This window comes from Amblyraja radiata, unplaced genomic scaffold, assembly GCF_010909765.2.
Source record: "Amblyraja radiata isolate CabotCenter1 unplaced genomic scaffold, sAmbRad1.1.pri S109, whole genome shotgun sequence".
Taxonomy (NCBI): Eukaryota; Metazoa; Chordata; class Chondrichthyes; order Rajiformes; family Rajidae; genus Amblyraja; species Amblyraja radiata.
This window is the reverse complement of record NW_022630099.1, coordinates 5,026,861-5,044,063: the sequence shown is the minus strand read 5'-3', so window position 1 is coordinate 5,044,063 and position 17,203 is coordinate 5,026,861. Positions and strand designations below refer to the sequence as shown.

Genomic DNA, 17,203 nt, shown 5'->3' with positions numbered 1-17,203 from the left:
CCTCTCCCTCTATCCTCCCCCCTCTAAAAAAACCTTTCATCCCCCCGCTCAACTCCTCTCTCCCTCTTTCTATCCCCTCCTTCCATAATCCTCCCCTCCCTCCCTCCCCTAACGACCCTCACCTCCACACCCCCTACCTTCTTCCGTCCACCCTTCCCCCTCCTCCATGCACCCCACCTCTCCCCCTTCCACTCACCCCCCTCTCAGCACCCCCTCTCTCTCCCCCTCACTCTCACCCCCTCTCTCCTCCCATCCCCTACCATCTCTCACACGCTACCTTCGCCCCCCCCTCTCTAGATGTGACTGCAAGTTGGGGGCTATGCGTCAGTAGATAGGGTTGTTATGGTGTAAAAGGAGCAAATGAATAATATTAATATAATATCAAGGGGGGTAATTAGCGTGTGTGCGGGGGGGGGAGAGTTAGTGTGTGTGATGCTGCATGTCGCCTCCCCCCCACAACCGCACATTTTTGGGAACAGACCCAACGGGTCTGCACTTGGTCTAATATGGATAGGTAATCTGAGGTGTATGTGTATATGGGGGGTGGGGGGGTGGGGGGTGGGCAAGACTTAGACTTATAAAGTTATAGTGTGAGACAGCGCGGATACAGGCCCATCGGCCCAACTTGCCCATGCCAGCCAACATGTCCCAGCTACACTAGTAGAAACATAGAAAATAGGTGCAGGATGAGGCCATTCGGCCCTTCGAGCCAGCACCGCCATTTATTGTGATCATGACTAATCGCCCCCAATCAATAACCCGTGCCTGCCATCTTCCCATATCCCTTGAAACCACTAGCCCCTAGAGCATCTAACTATCCAACTATCCCACCTGTTCGCGTTTGGTCGAAACCTGTCCTACACATATACCTGTCCAGATTTGTTTAGATAGTCCCTGTTTCCGCGCTGTATCTCTTCAACTGAACTAATCTATAAGTTGACGTTGTTTCCTGTATATATTTTTTTAGGCCGAAAGCCGAACCTGGGACGAAATACGACGCGAACAGGAGTCCAGGGGGACAGAGTGAGTGGCTTCTGAGTGAACCCCAGAATTAAAGGACGTTCCTTTAGGAAGGAGACGAGGAGGAATTTCTTTAGCCAGAGGGTGGTGAATCTGTGGGATTCGTTGCCACAAATGGTTGTGGAGGTCACAAGTCAGTGGGTATTTTTAAAGCAGAGATAGATATATTGTTGATTAGTGCGGGTGTCAGGGGTTATGGGGAGAAGGCAGGAGAATGGGGTTAGCAGGGAGAGATAGATCAGCCGTGATTGAATGGCGGAGTAGACTTGATGGGCCGAGTGGCCTCATTCTGCTTCTATCACTCATGAAATTATGACCTTTAGATTCTAAACTGCCCTGTCACTGAGTGGAGGGAGAGTGCCTCTGTTAGTTGGATTTGATTTGATGATCACACCGGCGCCCAGTGTAGATATTTGCATTGAAGACGGTGGATATTAATCCAGATACTTGTTCTGTTCGTTGAAGTTAAGTTGAAGTTTAACACAAGGAACTGTGTAGAATTGTGCAAGATGTGCTGGAGTAACTCAGCGGGTCAGGCAGCATCTCTGTGGAGAACGTGGACAGGTACAAAGTGCTGGAGTAATTAAGCGGGTCAGGCAGCATCTCTCTGGAGAACGTGGACAGGTACAAAGTGCTGGAGTAACTCAGCGGGTCAGACAGCATCTCTGTGGAGAACGTGGACATGTACAAAGTGCTGTAGTAACTCAGCGGGTCAGGCAGCATCTCTGTGGAGAACATAGACAGATACAATGTGCTGGAGTAACTCAGCGGGTCAGGCAGTATCTCTGGAGATGCGCTTCGGGTCGGGACATATCCTCGGAACACTTCAAGTTCACCTGTTCAACTCAAGATAGTGTGAGCTGGGAATTAATATATCAACTTATGAAAAGTGAAGTCCGCGTTATTTAGACGTTCATCTGATCTCAGTTGCTAGTCCTCTTTTCACAGGGTAATGGGTCCATTGCCGGGAAGGGAATTGGAGACACTTGATAGCTAGTACAGTGGGAACGGGCCGAATATTCTTCCTTTGCGCCGGACACATGATTCTGGTGCCCTTGACTTCGTGACTGAACGCGTTGTTTTATTTCTGCAGCTACCTCGGCCACAGATGCCGAGGACGGACTGGCAACCTATGAAAATCTCCCGGGTAAAGATCAGGTTGGTGCCGGGTTTTCTTTCATGAGATGAGTTTTGTTATTTTGTGAAAGGTGACAGTGGACTTGAGGAACCGTGCTTGGAATTGTCAGCGTGACAGTAATGTACTCGGGCACCAGTCTTCCTTGTCTGATTCCTTTGTGCGACAACTTCAACTTTCTCACGAACTGGTGGAGAATCTATGAAATCCATTGCCTCATAAGGACAGATAGGCCAATGGAATTCTTGCTTGCTGCAGCACAACAGAATATGTAAACATAGTACATAACAGAAGAAAACAAGATCAGTGCTTATATATACACACTCACCAGGGCCCTGTACAACTGCAGAAGGATCTATTTGCTCCAGTACTCAACTCCTCTGGTTATGAAGGCCAACAAGCCATTCGCTTTCTTCACTGGCTGCAGTACCTGCATGCTTACTTTCATTGACTGATGAAAACATTCTTGAAATGCACGGAATTACTCTGAACTGAGCGCCCTAGTTAGAGAGTTTCTACCGTGGAAACAGGCCCTTCGGCCCATCTTACCCACAACGGCCAACATGCCCCATCTACACTCGTCCCACCTGCCCTCGTTTGTCCCATATCTCTCCAAACCTGTCCGATCCATTTACCTGTACAACTGTCAATTAAACGTTGGGATAGTCCCAGCCCCAACTACCTCCTCCAGCAGCTTATTCCATACACCCACCACCCTCTGTGGATTAGATGGGGGAAACTTGGCCTGCATCGACCAGTGGGGCTGAATGGTCTGTCTCCGTGCGGCATGGCTCTGTGAATATCAAAGATAATTCAGACGGTGGATAGATACAAAAAGCCGGAGTAACTCTGCGGAACATGCGGCGTCTCTAGAGAGAAGGAATGGGTGACATTTCGAGTCGAGTCCCTTCTTCAGATTGGGGAGAGGGTGGGACAGAGATAGTCCCAGCCTCAACAACCTCTCCCGTCTAAAGGAGGGTCTCGATCCGAAACGTCACCATGTCCTACTCTCCAGAGATGCTGCCTGTCCGGCTGTGGTAGTCCAGCTTTTTGTGTCTATCTTCGGTTTGAACTAACATCTGCAGTTCATTCCTGCATGTAATTCAGACGGTATTGTGTTTAATCTTGCAGGGAATCACTCACGCGCCAGAGGGAGACCCCACATATATGGTAAGTTCATTATTTTTGTTGATTTCTTTTGAAGTAACTGATCCAGGTCAAAGGCGGCTCGGTGGCGCAGCGGGTAGTGTTGCTGCCTCACAGCGCCAGTGAACCGGGTTCCATCCTAACATCACCAGAGCCCTATACAACTGCAGAAGAATCTCTTTACTCCTTTACTGAAATCCTCTTGTTATGAAGGCCAACATTCCATTAGCTTTCCTCACTGCCTGCTGTACCTTCACGCCAACTTTCAGTGACCGGTGTACAAGGACGCCCAGGTCTCTCTGTACCCCCCCCCCCCTTATCTAAACTAACACCATTGAGATAATAATCTGCCCCCTTGTCTTTGCCACCAAAGTGGATAACCGCACATATATCTATATTATACTGCATCTGCCACGCATCTGCCCACTCACTCTACCTGTCCAGGTCACCCTGCAACCTCCTAACATCCTCTTCACAGTTCACACTGCCACCCAGCTTTGTGTCATCCGCAAACCTGCTAATGTTGCTCCTAATTCCCTCTTCCAAATCATTAATATATATGGTAAACAGTTGCGGTCCCAACACCGAGCATTACCGCACTCCACTCGCCACTGCCTGCCATTCTGTAAAGGACCCGTTCACTCCTACTCTTTGCTTCCGGTCTGCCAACCAATTTTCTATCCATATCAACACCATACCCCCAATACCATGTGCTCTAATTTTGGTCTCCAGTCTCCCGTGCGGGACCTTATCAAAGGCTTTCTGAAAATAATTGACTCCAGCATCTTTCCCACCATCGAAGTCAGGCTAACTGGTCTGTAATATCCCCACTTACTCTCTCGCTCCTTTCTTCAAAAGTGGGATAACATTAGCCAACTTCCAATCCACAGGGACTAATCCTGAATCTATTGAACATTGGAAAATGATCACCAATGCGTCCACTATTTCTAGAGCCACCTCCCTGAGGACCCTGGGATGCAGACCATCAGGCCCAGGGGATTTACCATCCTTCAGTCCCATTAGCCTACCCAATACTATTTCTCGCCTAATGAACATTTCTTTCAGTTCCCCTTAGATCCTCTGCCCTCCAGTACTTATGGGAGATTGTTTGTGTCTTCCTTAGTGAAGACACATCCGAAGTACCTGTTCAACTCTTCTGCCATGTCCTTGTTGCCCATAATAATTTCACCCGTGTCTGCCGTCAAGTGACCCACATTTCTTTATATTCCTGGCCAGCTTTCCTTCATACTTCATCTTTTCAGCCCGTATTGCCCGTTTTGTTTCCTTCTGTTGCCCTATGAAAGTTTCCCAATCCTCTGGCTTCCGGCTACTCTTTGCTGTGTTATACATCTTTTCTTTTAGTTTTATTTTATCCCTAACTTCTCTTTTCTGCCACGGTTGCCTCCTACTTCCCTTAGAATCTTTCTTCCTTTTTGGAATGAAATGATCCTGCATCTTCCGGATTATGCCCAGAAATTCCTGCCATTGCTGTTCCACCTTCATTTCTGCTAGGATCCCTTTCCAGTCTACCTTGGCCAGCTCCTCTATCATGCCTTCATAGTCCCCTGTGTTCAACTGTGGCTTAGTTCTTAAACTGTGGCCCCTGGTTCTGGACTCCCCCAACATCGGGAACTTGTTTCCTGCCTCTCGCGTGTTCAAACCCTTAATAATCTTGTAAGTCTCAATGAGATGCCCTCTCATCCTTCTAAACTCCAGAGTGTACAAGCCCAGCCGCTCCATTCTCTCAGTATATGGCAGTCCCGCCATCCCGGGATTTAACCTTGCACACCATCAATAGCAAGAATGTCCTTCCTCAAATTAGGGGACCAAAACTGCACACAATACTCCAGGTGTGATCTCACCAGGGCCCTGTACAACTGCAGAAGGACCTCTTTGCTCATATATTCGATTCCTCTTGCTATAAAGGCCAGTAACATGCCATTCGCTTTCTTCACTGCCTGCTGTGCCTGCATGCTTACTTTTATAGACTGATGAACAAGGACCCCCCGATCCTGTTGTACTTCCCCTTTTCCCAACTTGACGCCATTTAGATAATAATCTGCCTTCCTGTTTTTATACCAAAGTGGACAAACTCACATTTATCCGCATTAAACTTCAGCTGCCATACATCTGCCCACTCCCCCAACCTGTCCAAGTCACCCTGCATTCTCATAGCATCCTCCTCACAGCTCACACTGCCACCCAGCTTTGTGTCATCTGCAAATTTGCTAATGTTACTTTGAATCCCTTCATCCATTGGAAGATGTGGCCAGTGGTGGGATCCGGTTGGAGGTTGCGAAAATGTCGGAGGCTTATCTGTTTTATGTATCGACTGATTGGGTGGAAGGTGTTTGCCGTGCACCATAGTCTAGCCCTCTCCATATTTGTCTGTAACGATGTGTCCATTTCCAACAGGGTCTGAAGCTGGATGATCGATCGGTTTACAGTGAACTACGGAGGTAGCCGAGCCGACCCATTGATCAGCTCGTTGTTTCAACAAGCATCACAAGTTCACAGTTTCACAAGTTATTGGAGTAGAATGAGGCCATTCGGCCCATCGAGTCTACTCCGCCATTCAATCATGGCTGATCTCTGCCTCCCATTCCCATTTTCCTGCCTTCTCCCCATAACCCTTGACACCGGTTCTAATCAAGGACTCGTCTATCTCTACCTTAAAAAATATCCACTGACTTGGCCTCCACAGCCCTCTGTGGCAACGAGTTCCACGGATTAAATTCCTTTAGGAGACATGTCACTTTTGTCTTAATTCCCGGGGCTCCAGAACCAGGGTCCACAGTTTAGGATGAAGGGGTAGTAGGGCAGTTAGGACTGATATGAGGGGAAACCTTTTCGCCCAAGGAGTTGTGAATCTGTGGGATTCTCCGCCACAGAAGGCAATGGAAGCCAATTAAATGGATGTTTTCAAGAGGGAGTTAGATTTAGCTCTGAGGGCTATATGAATCAGTGGATATGGGGCAGAGGCAGGAACTGGGTACTGATTTTGGATGATCAGCCATGATCGTATTGAATGGCGGTGCTGACTCGAAGGTGCGAACGGCCTCCTCCTGCAACTATTTTTCCATATTATGTATGCTGGTGATCTTGTGGTCTTTAGTCCATCTAGCGCTGGTCTCCAGCAGCTCCTTACTATATGTTCTGTGTATGGTGTGGAACATGACATTAAATATAATGCTAGTAAGGGTGATGTTATGATCTGTAGATCCAAAGAGGATAAATGTCTAAAATATCCTGATTTTAAATTGTCTGACAATAAACTTAGTGTCTGTAATAAGGTAAAATATCTAGGGCATATTATTACAGAATTATAATTATAAGAATTATAATCTTTTTGTCATTGTACAAGACAACGAAATGTTGTTGGAGCAGTCCTCCAGCTGCACAAGAATATGAGTATCAAAATACGTTTAAAAAAGAACTATTAAAAAATAAATTACACTATAAACATTTAGGAGTATGGGCGGGTGTGTGAGAGAGAGGGGGGGAATCAGTGTGGGAGGGGGATAGAGTTCAGTAGTGTCACAGCTCTATGGTAGAAGCTGTTTTTCAGTCTTGTCGTGCGGGCGCTCAGTGTCCTGTATCGTCTTCCTGAGGGCAGGAGGGTGAAGAGGCAGTGTCCAGGCTGTGTGCTGTCTCTAATGATGCCCTTGACCCTCCGGATGCAGCGGGTCCGGTAGATGTCCTCCAGACTGGGGAGCTGGGTGCCAGTGATCCTCTCAGCAGTCTTAATGACGCGTTGGAGAGCTTTCCTGTTCTCTGCGGTGCAGCCAGAGTACCATACTGTGATGCAGTATGTGAGAACTGACTCGATGACTGACCTGTAGAAGGTCACCAGCAGCTGTTGTGGGAGACGTGCCCTCTTCAAGCACCTCAGGAAGTGAAGCCTTTGGAGTCCTTTCTTGGCCGTCGCCGTGATGTTGACGGTCCAGGTCAGGTCGTGGCTGATGTTGACCCCGAGGTACCTGATGTTCTGCACAGCCTCCACTGTCTCGCCGTTAATGGTGATGGGCTGATGGTCGAAGGTCTTCGGTCTCCTCCTGAAGTCCAGGATCATCTCCTTTGTTTTTGCTGCGTTGAGGATCAGGTTGTTCTCACGGCTCCAGCTCACCAGGTTCTCTACCTCTGTCCTGTAGGCGGCCTCGTTGTTACTCGTGATCCTGCCTACCACGATGGTGTCATCTGCAAACTTTAATATGGTGTTGGCCTCGTGGGTGGGTTTGCAGTCGAGAGTGTAGAGGGAGGAGAGGAAGGGGCTCAACACACAGCCCTGTGGTGCACCGATGTTCAGGGTGATGCTGGAGGAGACCTGCCTCCCCATGCGCCCAGTGTGTGGTCGGCCGGTGAGAAAGTCCATGACCCAGCTGCTCAGGTGTGTGTTGAGGCCCAGGTGGTCCAGCTTGGTGACTAGTTTATGGGGGAGGGGTGGTGTGAAAGGCGGAGCTATAATCTATGAATAGCATCCGCACATAACTGTCCCGCTGGTCAAGGTGTGTCAGGGTGGAGTGGAGGGCCAGTGACATTGCGTCCTCCGTCGACCTGTTTGCCCTATAGGCAAATTGGTGGTGGTCTAAGGGGGGGGGGATGTTGTTCTTCAAGTGTCCCAGTACCAGACGTTCGAAGCACTTCATCACCACCGGTTTCAGCGCCACTGGCCGATAGTCGTTGAGGGACCTGATGGCTGATTGTTTTGGCACAGGGATGATTGTGGCTGTCTTGAGGCATGTGGGGACGGAGGCCTGCAGCATGGAGGTGTTAAACAGGTCCGTGAGCCCTGCAGTCAGCTCCCCCGCGCAGTGCTTCAGAACCCGCGCTGGTACTACGTCAGATCCGGTGGCCTTGTTGGGGTTGATGTGCTGCAGGGTCCGTCTCACGTCGTGGGGGCTCAGAGTCAGCACCGGTGGTGAGGGTCCCTGCTGCGCCCGTATGTTGTCACTGCTGTCGACGCAATCAAACCTGGCAAAAAAACAGTTCAGGTCGTCAGGGAGGGATGAGCTTTGTGCATGTGTGGAGCTGTAGTAGCCGGTGATGGTTCTGATGCCCTGCCACACGCGTCGAGAGTCTGAGCTGTTAAAATGCTCCTCGATACGCTTCGTGTAGCGGTGCTTTGCTTCCCTGATGCCCCTCCTCAGACTGGACCTTGCTGTTTTGTAGGCCTCTGCATCACCTGAGTGGAAAGCTGCATCCCAGGCCTTCAGCAGACCAGTTACAGCGCCATTCATCCATGGCTTATGGTTGGGGATTGTCAGTATTGTCCTCTGTGTGGTGACACTGTTCATACAGAAGGTGATGTAATCCAATACTGATGAGGTGTAGGTGTTGAGGTCTGTGTGGTTGATGTGAGTGGCAGCCTGTTTAAAGATGTCCCAATCAGTGTACTCAAAGCAGTTCTGTAGCCTGTCCATGGCTCCTTCTGGCCAGACCATGATGGTGCGAACTGTTGGCTTTGTCCTTGCAATGAGGGATCTGTATGCAGGTGTTAAGTCCAGACTGATGTGATCGGATCGGCCAAGATGGGGGCAGGGGGACGCTTTGTAGCCCTTGGCAATGTTGCAGTAGACCTGGTCCAAGATATTGTTTCCTCTGGTCGGAAAATCAATAAACTGGTGAAATGTTGGCATTACAGTCTTCAGCTTGGCGTGATTGAATTCTCCTGCTATTAAAAACACGATGTCTTGGTGGTTGTTTTTCAGCTGGTGGATAGCATCATGCAGACTAGCCAGTGCTAGCTTAGCGTTAGCGGTGGTATGTAAACAGCAGTGAGGAACACCATCTCAGATGATGAGGATATTTATAGGCAACGACGCATGCTGTATATACAGGCGAATATTCTCTTGCGTAAATTAGGTGCGTGTGTAGATGTGGTGAAGTTGTCGCTATTTAGAGCATATTGCACACCACTCTACACTGCACACCTGTGGTCCAACTATGGAAAGACAAGTATGCAGAGACCAAAGGTGGCATATAACGATGCCATGAGAACACTGCTGAGGCAACCTAGATTGTGTAGTGCCAGTAATATGTTTGTGGCTGCAGGAGTCAGTACTTTAGAAGCTATCCTAAGACACAACATGTATAAATTCATTTGCAGGATAAATGACTCTAAAAATGTGCTTATTGTGGCTTTGTCAAACATAAGGGTTAGCACTACACGCTACGAATCCCAGCTGTGGAGACACTGGTATCGTTGTCTCGTTGTAGGGCATTGATCATTCTTTTAATCTGGGTTTTTAATTTATGTATTGTGTTTTAAACAAAATATATCAATTATGATGTTTTTATAAGTGACTAGACCAAGATTTTATATGTATTTTGTGATAATTACTATGCAAGGCATTTTGATGTAATGTTGCCCCTTGTCTGGACCTTGATCCGTATAAATTTTATTATTATTATTATTATTATTTCATTATATGTATTATCTATTATAATTATTATATTATTATATTTATTATTATATATTATTATTTATTATTATTATTATTATTAATTCTTATTATTATTATTATTATTTATTATATATTTCTATTCAATGTATCGCAATAGACGGAAACAGCTTGTGGCCGCTCGCAGTCCTCCGTGAATAGTAGATGATAGTCCCGGGCATATGGTGTATGGAGCCACATAACACGGAAATAGGCCCTGGCAAAAACCTATCGATACCTAACATGATAGACACAGAGAATCAAAGAAAATAGGTGCAGTGGTAGGCCATTCGGCCCTCCGAGCCAGCACCGTTTTTCGTTGTGATCATGGCTGATGATCCACATTCAGTACCCCGTCCCTGCCTTCTCCCCATATCCCCTGACTCCACTAGCCCCTAGAGCTCCATCTAACTCTCTTTTAAATTCATCCAGTGAATTGTCCTCTACCGCCCTCTGTGGCAGAAAATCTAACAATCTTATGTACAGGGGCTCCAAAATCTGTACCCCAGTTCTGACTCCACCCCCCCTCAAATTATGCATTACTCCCGTTATTCCTAAGAGCTAAATCTAACTCTCTCTTGAAAACATCCAGTGAATTGACTTCCACTGCCTTCTGTGCCAGAGAATTCCACAGATGCACATCTCTCCGGGTGAAAAATGTTTATCCTCATCTCAGTCCTAAATGGCCGAACCCTTATTCTTAAACTGTGGCCCCTGGTTCTGGACTCCCCCAATATCGGGAACATGTTTCCTGCCTCTAGCGTGTCCAACCCCTTAACAATCTTATGTGTTTCAATGAGATCTCCTCTCATCCTTCTAAACTCCAGTGAATACAAGCCCTGTCAACCTATCCTCAGATTCTGGTGAACTTCTACCGCTGCACCATCGAGAGCATCCTTACCAACTGTATCACAGTATGTTATGGCAACTGCTCTGTCTCCGATCGGAAAGCACTTCAGAGGGTGGTGAAAACTGCCCAACGCATCACCGGTTCCTCACTCCCCTCCATTGAGTCTGTCCAGAGCAAGCGATGTCTGCGAAGGGCGCTCAGCATCGTCAAGGACTGCTCTCACCCCAACCACAGACTGTTTACCCTCCTACCATTCGGGAGGCGCTACAGGTCTCTCCGTTCCCGGACCAGCAGGAATAGCTCCTTCCCTGCGGTTGTTACATAGAAACATAGAAACATAGAAACATAGAAAATAGGTGCAGGAGTAGAGGCCATTCGTCCCTTCGAACATGCACCGCCATTCAATATGATCATGGCTGATCATCCAACTCAGTATCCTGTACCTGCTTTCTCTTCATACCCCCTGATCCCTTTAGCCTCAAGGACCACATCTAACTCCCTCTTAAATATAGCCAATGAAGTTGCCTCAACTACATTCTGTGGCAGAGAATTCCACAGATTCACCACTGTCTGTGTAAAAAATGTTTTCTCATCTCGGTCCTAAAAGACTTCCCCCTTATCCTGAAACTGTGACCCCTTGTTCTGGACTTCCCCAACATCGGGAACAATCTTCCTGCATCTAGCCTGTGCAACCCCTTAAGAATTTTGTTATGGGGCTTTTTCACGGGGCGAGTTGACGCAAGATGTCACCAGAGTGAAGTGGTCGTGGTCCAGCACGAGTTTCGCACGATATAACGGGGGGTAGATAAGAGTTCCCACGGTACTCTGCATTTCTGTTATTTGTGCGAGTGACTTGTCCGTCTCCCGAGCTTTCCCGTTAATCTTGAATGAACATCGTGAACTGTAGTGTTGTTAATCACGTGGCACAAATGATGTTACTTTGTTTTCACACACTATATTGGTTTTTTTCACACACTATATTCCTCCCTTGGTTGAATTGGCTCATTTGGAGACATGCCTATACTAACTATGTGCATCGAGAACGCTTGCGTGAAGGCAGAAGGGTGAGATTAATTAAAAAGAGAATTAAGAGGAAGTCTCACTGGGTGAAGCCCATCTTTCAACGGAGACCTCAATTTGGACAATATGATCAGCTGCTTAATGTGCTGTGCGAAGACGATACAAGTGCATTCACAAACTTTGTCAGAATTTCACCCGAGCTCTTTAATGAGCTGAAGAATAATCTGTTTTTTTTAGACAAATGTTGTTTGGTGTGATGCACCTTCTCTCAATATGTGCAAGAAGTCGTCTTTTTATTTTGTCAAATAGTAATAAAGAATTTGTCTCACATTGACCGTGATGGTTGTCTTATTTTATTATCTACTGAGAGGTGAAACTTTCAGTCTGAAGAAGGCTCTCGACCCGAAGCGCCACCCGTTCCTTCTCTCCAGAGATGCTGCCTGTCTCGCTGAGTTGCTCCAAGCAACTGGTGTCTATCTTCAAAGGACTGACCACCGGGCTGGATGTCGGGGCTGGCGTGTTGCGTTTCACAGACCGAACTGTCCAATTAATAGTAACAGATGGGCACTCCCTCTCAACCACATTCTCTTGCCTTCTCCCCATAACCTCCTGACAGCCGCACTAATCAGGAATGTATCTATCTCTGCCCCTATTCTTCACCCTTTTGACAGCAGTTTTGTTTTATTGGAGACGCGCGAGACAGCGGATGCTGGAATACTGAGCAAAACACGAAGTGCTGGAGGAACTCGGTGCTGCATTTTCAACATTTGTGTTTAAGAAGGAACTGCAGATGCTGGAAAATCGAAGGTACACAATAATGCTGGAGAAACTCAGCGGGTGCAGCAGCATCTATGGAACGAATGAAATAGGCAACGTTTCGGGCCGAAACGTTGCCTATTTCCTTCGTTCCATAGATGCTGCTGCACCCGCTGAGTTTCTCCAGCAATCGTGTGTGTGGGTGGGAGTTGGGGGGAGGGGGGGGGGGAGAGATGAGGCAGCCTAAAGAAAGGGTCGCCTGTCCATTTCCCTCCGTAGATGCTGCCTGGCCCGCGGAGTTCCTCCAGTCATGCCTGTGTGAGAGGGAGGGATGGAGAGAGAGAGAGAGAGAGAGAGAGGCACACACAAGGTGGATGTGAAATCTCACCTGCCTGTTTCAGTGACAGACACCCACCGCCAGTAAATGAAGACACCCCCATCTGTCTCCCCCTCCTCTCCCTCGACTCCCCCACCTTTCCCTCCCAACTCCAGTCCCGTCCCGACCCCCTGGGAAACTGAAGGGAGTTGCCTGCCCGCTGTAATTAAAGAGTACCCACGGTAGACTGTAAAACTGGGACCCTGGTTCTGGACTCCCCCAACATCGGGAACATTCTTCCTGCATCTAGCCTGTCCAATCCCGTAGATACGGATTAGACCGGTATCTAGTTATTTACTTTATTAATGATTTCAATTAAATATTGATAACATCAGGCCGCAAACATTATTTCTTGAGTGTTAGTGCTGGACTTTGACTCGACCTTCCTAGTTAGCCGGCGCCTGAGACTGAGCCAAGCAATGTCCAGACCTGACTTCAACACAAAGTGATGGAGGTACTCAAAGGGTCAGGCTCGTCCAACGCTCTGTGTTTTGCTCGTGATTCCTCCATCTGCATTTCCTCGTGTCTACAGACCAGAGTTGCCACTTGACTCCGAGATGACCATCACAGAGCATACGGAAGATAGACACGAAATGCTGGAGTAACACAGCGGGACGGGCAGCATCTCTGGAGAGAAGGAATGTGACGTTTCGGTTAGAGACCCTTCTTCAGAGTCTCGTCCCGAAACGTCACCCATTCATTTTATCCAGATGCTGCCCGTCCATGATGTTATGTCTGTCTCCAGTATTACTGTGTCTATCATCGGCGCAAACCAACATCTACAGTTCTTTCCGACATATTATGATTAGAGGATACCGTCTCGCCATCACTCGGATTACCCGCTTCATTTCCAAAACGTTGCCACCTCTCTTTACTTTGCTTACTGAAGCCTGATCCTTGTCAGACCCAGTGCTCTATCGCCCAGCCTCTCATCTTTCAATCGGGCTCGGCCAGGAAGGAACTGCAGATGCTGGATTAAAACGAAGATAGACACAACATGTAGCTCAGCGGGACAAGCAGCATATCAGAAGGGTCTCGACCCGAAATGTCACCCATTCCTTCTCCCCAGAGATGCTGCCTGCCGTCGATTTACTCCAGCATTTTCTTTAAACCGGCATCTGCTGTTCCTTCCGACACATGCACAAGAAATAGGCAACTTTTCGGGCCGAAACGTTGCCTATTTCCTTCGTTCCATAGATGCTGCTGCACCCGCTGAGTTTCTCCAGCATTTGTGTGTGGGGGTGGGAGTTGGGGGGGAGGGGGGGGGGGAGAGAGATAAGGCAGCCTGAAGAAAGGGTCGCATGTCCATTTCCCTCCGTAGATGCTGCCTGGCCCGCGAAGTTCCTCCAGTCTTAGAAACTGCTTTAGACAAAAAGAGACACAAACTGCTGGAGTAAAATAGCTCAGCAAGTGAGGTACCTGAACACTCAAAAATGAAAAAGAATGAAAATGTGATTATTTCCCCTCCCTTCAACTATTTTGTGTTTCAGCATGAGAGGGATTATAACATTAGAGACATTCATCTTGTAGTGATGTGCTAATGAAGAATTGCAGACATCAATCTGATAGTAAAAAATATATTTATTTAACAATGAGGTAAAACAAGCACTGACAATCAAACTGCTCAGTTACTCACCGTTCGCAGGAGTTCCCACGGTACCCGCAAGATTTATTACGGATATCGCACGGATATCGCACTGGCCACTATGTTCATACAATGTTGCAATGCTGCTCAAGTCACTCTTGGAGAAATTCAAAAATGTTTGAATTTTCTCCCGACCTTACCAAGTCACACGACTACCTGCCGTTAGCGCCACGGAGGTCCTCGGTGGTCCACGAATGCCATACTGCTATCGCAGAAGGTTCCCACGATGTTAAATCTTGTTAAGTATTGCTTCAGGTCGCACAGTGAGAAAGCCCTTTTAGACAGGTACATGGGTAGGACAGGTTTGGATGGATATGGGCCAAACGTGGATAGGTGGGGTTAGTGTAGCTGGGACATTGGTGGCCGGTGTATGCGATTTGGGCCTGTTACTACACTGAATCATAGAAACATAGAAACATAGAAACATAGAAAATCGGTGCAGGAGTAGGCCATTCGGCCCTTCGAGCCTGCACCGCCATTCAATATGATCATGGCTGATCATCCAACTCAGTATCCTATACCTGCCTTCTCTCCATACCCCCTGATCCCTTTAGCCACAAGGGCCACATCTAACTCACACTTAAACATAGCCAACGAACTGGCCTCAACTACCTTCTGCGGGAGAGAATTCCAGAGATTCACCACTCTGTGTGTGAAAAAGGTTTTCCTCATCTCGGTCCTAAAATATAAAATATTTCCCCCTTATCCTTAAACTGTGACCTGGACTTCACCAACATCGGAAACAATCTTTCTGCATCTAGCCTGTCCAACCCCTTAAGAATTTGTACGTTTCTATAAGATCCCCCCTCAATCTTCTAAATTCTAGCGAGTACAAACCGAGTCTATCCAGTCTTTCTTCATATGAAAGCCCTGACACCCCAGGAATCACTCTATAACACTCTGCCTGACCCACTGAGTTACTCCTATTTTGGAGAATTTCTCCTCCTCCCTCCCAAGACATCTCTCACTCTGAAGAAGGGTCTCGAACCGAAACGTTGTATATTTCCTTCGCTCCCTAGATGCTGCCTATTTGTGTCTCTGCCTGTAGTAACAACCTTCCTCGAGTGGTCGCCGCTGTTGTCCGAAGAATCGGACCGCTGTGGGTGGTGCTGTTATTGTGAACCTTCATCCCTGAGCGCGGAATAAGGACACAACACGCTGGAGTAACTCAGCGGGTCAGGCAGCATCGCTGGAGGGAAGGAATGGGTGGCATTTCAAATCGAGACCCTTCTTCAGACAGAGCGTCAGAGGAAAGGGAACCGAGAGATATAGACAGTGATGTAGAGAGATATGGAACAAATGAATGATTAGTGTTATTTCAGTTTGTTGTCCCGTGTAGCGAGGTACAGTGGAAAGATTTCTTGTCGCCTGCTATCGATCCATTCAGCGGAAAGACTGGTCATGATTACAATCGAGCCGTCCACAGTGTACAGATACAGGATAAAGGGAATAACGTTTAGTGCAAGGTCAAGCCAGCAACGTCAGACCAAGTATAGTCCGAGGGTCACCAGTGAGGTAGATAGTAGATCCTTGATTTTGGTAGGATGCTTCAGTTGCCGGATAACATAGAAACATAGAAACATAGAAACATAGAAAATAGGTGCAGGAGGAGGCCATTCGGCACTTCGAGCCTGCACCGCCATCCAATATGATCATGGCTGATCATCCATCTCAGTATCCTGTACCCGACTTCTCTCCATACCCCATGATCCCTTTAGCCACAAGGGCCACACCTAACTCCCTCTTAAATATAGACAATGAACTGGCCTCAACTACCTTCTATGGCAGAGAATTACACAGATTCACCACATTCATTTTCTTACCTCGGTCCTAAAAGACTTCCCTCTTATCCTTAAACTGTGGCCCCTTGTTCTGGACCCCAACATCGGGAATAATCTTCTTGCATCTAGCCTGTGCAACCCCTTATGAATTTTGTAAGTTTCTATAAGATCCCACCTCAATCTTCTAAATTCTAGTGAGTACAAGCCGAGTCTATCCAGTCTTTCATCATTTGAAAGTCCTGCCATCCCAGGAATCAGTCTGGTGAACCTTCTCTGTACTCCCTCCATGGCAATAATGTCTGTCCTCAGATTAGGAGACCAAAACTGTACGCAATACTGCAGGTGTGGTCTCACCAAGACCACGTACAACTGCAGTAGAACCTCCCTGCTCTTATACTCAAATCCTTTTGCTATGAATGCTAACATACCGTTCGCTTTCTTCACTGCCTGTTGCACCTGCATGCCTACTTTCAACATTCATTGAGTCTGAAGAAGGGTTTCGGCCTGAAACGTCGCCTATTTCCTTCGCTCCATAGATGCTGCTGCACCCGCTGAGTTTCCCCAGCAATTTTGTGTACCTTTGCCTACTTTCAATGACTGGTGTACCATGACACCCAGGTCTCGTTGCATCTCCCCTTTTCCAAATCGGCCACCAGTTGGGAAGAAACTGTCCTTGAAGCTGGAACACACTGGGAGTCTTCCATTCAACTGATCGACGTGCCGTGGCGTTTTGTGATCAGCTGAGCCGAGCTTTCCCCGCCTCCTGTGACGCGGGCGAGCAGTGATCTGGGCGGCAGCGGCAGCAACAGCGGCTCAGACTCCCCGCTGGCTACGGAGAGAGGCGCTGCTCCGTCCCGATGGCGGACTGTCGGCTCACCGCGCTCCTCGTTTGCTTCTTCGTGTTAACAGGTAAGTGGACTGGGATTTAACACCCGTTTGCGTGGAGATCAGTGGAACTATCGATGCTACCTTACAAATTAAAAAAAAAACAGATTCAGAGTGCTGGAGTGACTCAGCGGGTCAGGCAGCATCTC

At 47.8% G+C, this 17,203-nt stretch overlaps 1 protein-coding gene and 1 long non-coding RNA gene across 3 annotated transcripts in view; both read left to right on the top strand.

Annotated features, from left to right (window-relative positions):
• LOC116969137 overlaps window positions 1-5,777 on the top strand; it is a 29,192-nt gene extending 23,415 nt beyond the window's left edge. The window contains exons 2-4 of one of the 2 annotated variants that reach the window (XR_004410637.1): window positions 2,114-2,178; window positions 3,287-3,325; window positions 5,717-5,777. This is a non-coding gene — a long non-coding RNA (uncharacterized LOC116969137). The remainder of the gene's footprint in view (window positions 1-2,113; window positions 2,179-3,286; window positions 3,326-5,716) is intronic. The other variant, XR_004410638.1, reaches the window with a different exon arrangement.
• LOC116969136 (carcinoembryonic antigen-related cell adhesion molecule 5-like) overlaps window positions 1-17,203 on the top strand; it is a 182,904-nt gene that overhangs the window by 118,871 nt on the left and 46,830 nt on the right. The window lies entirely within an intron of this gene.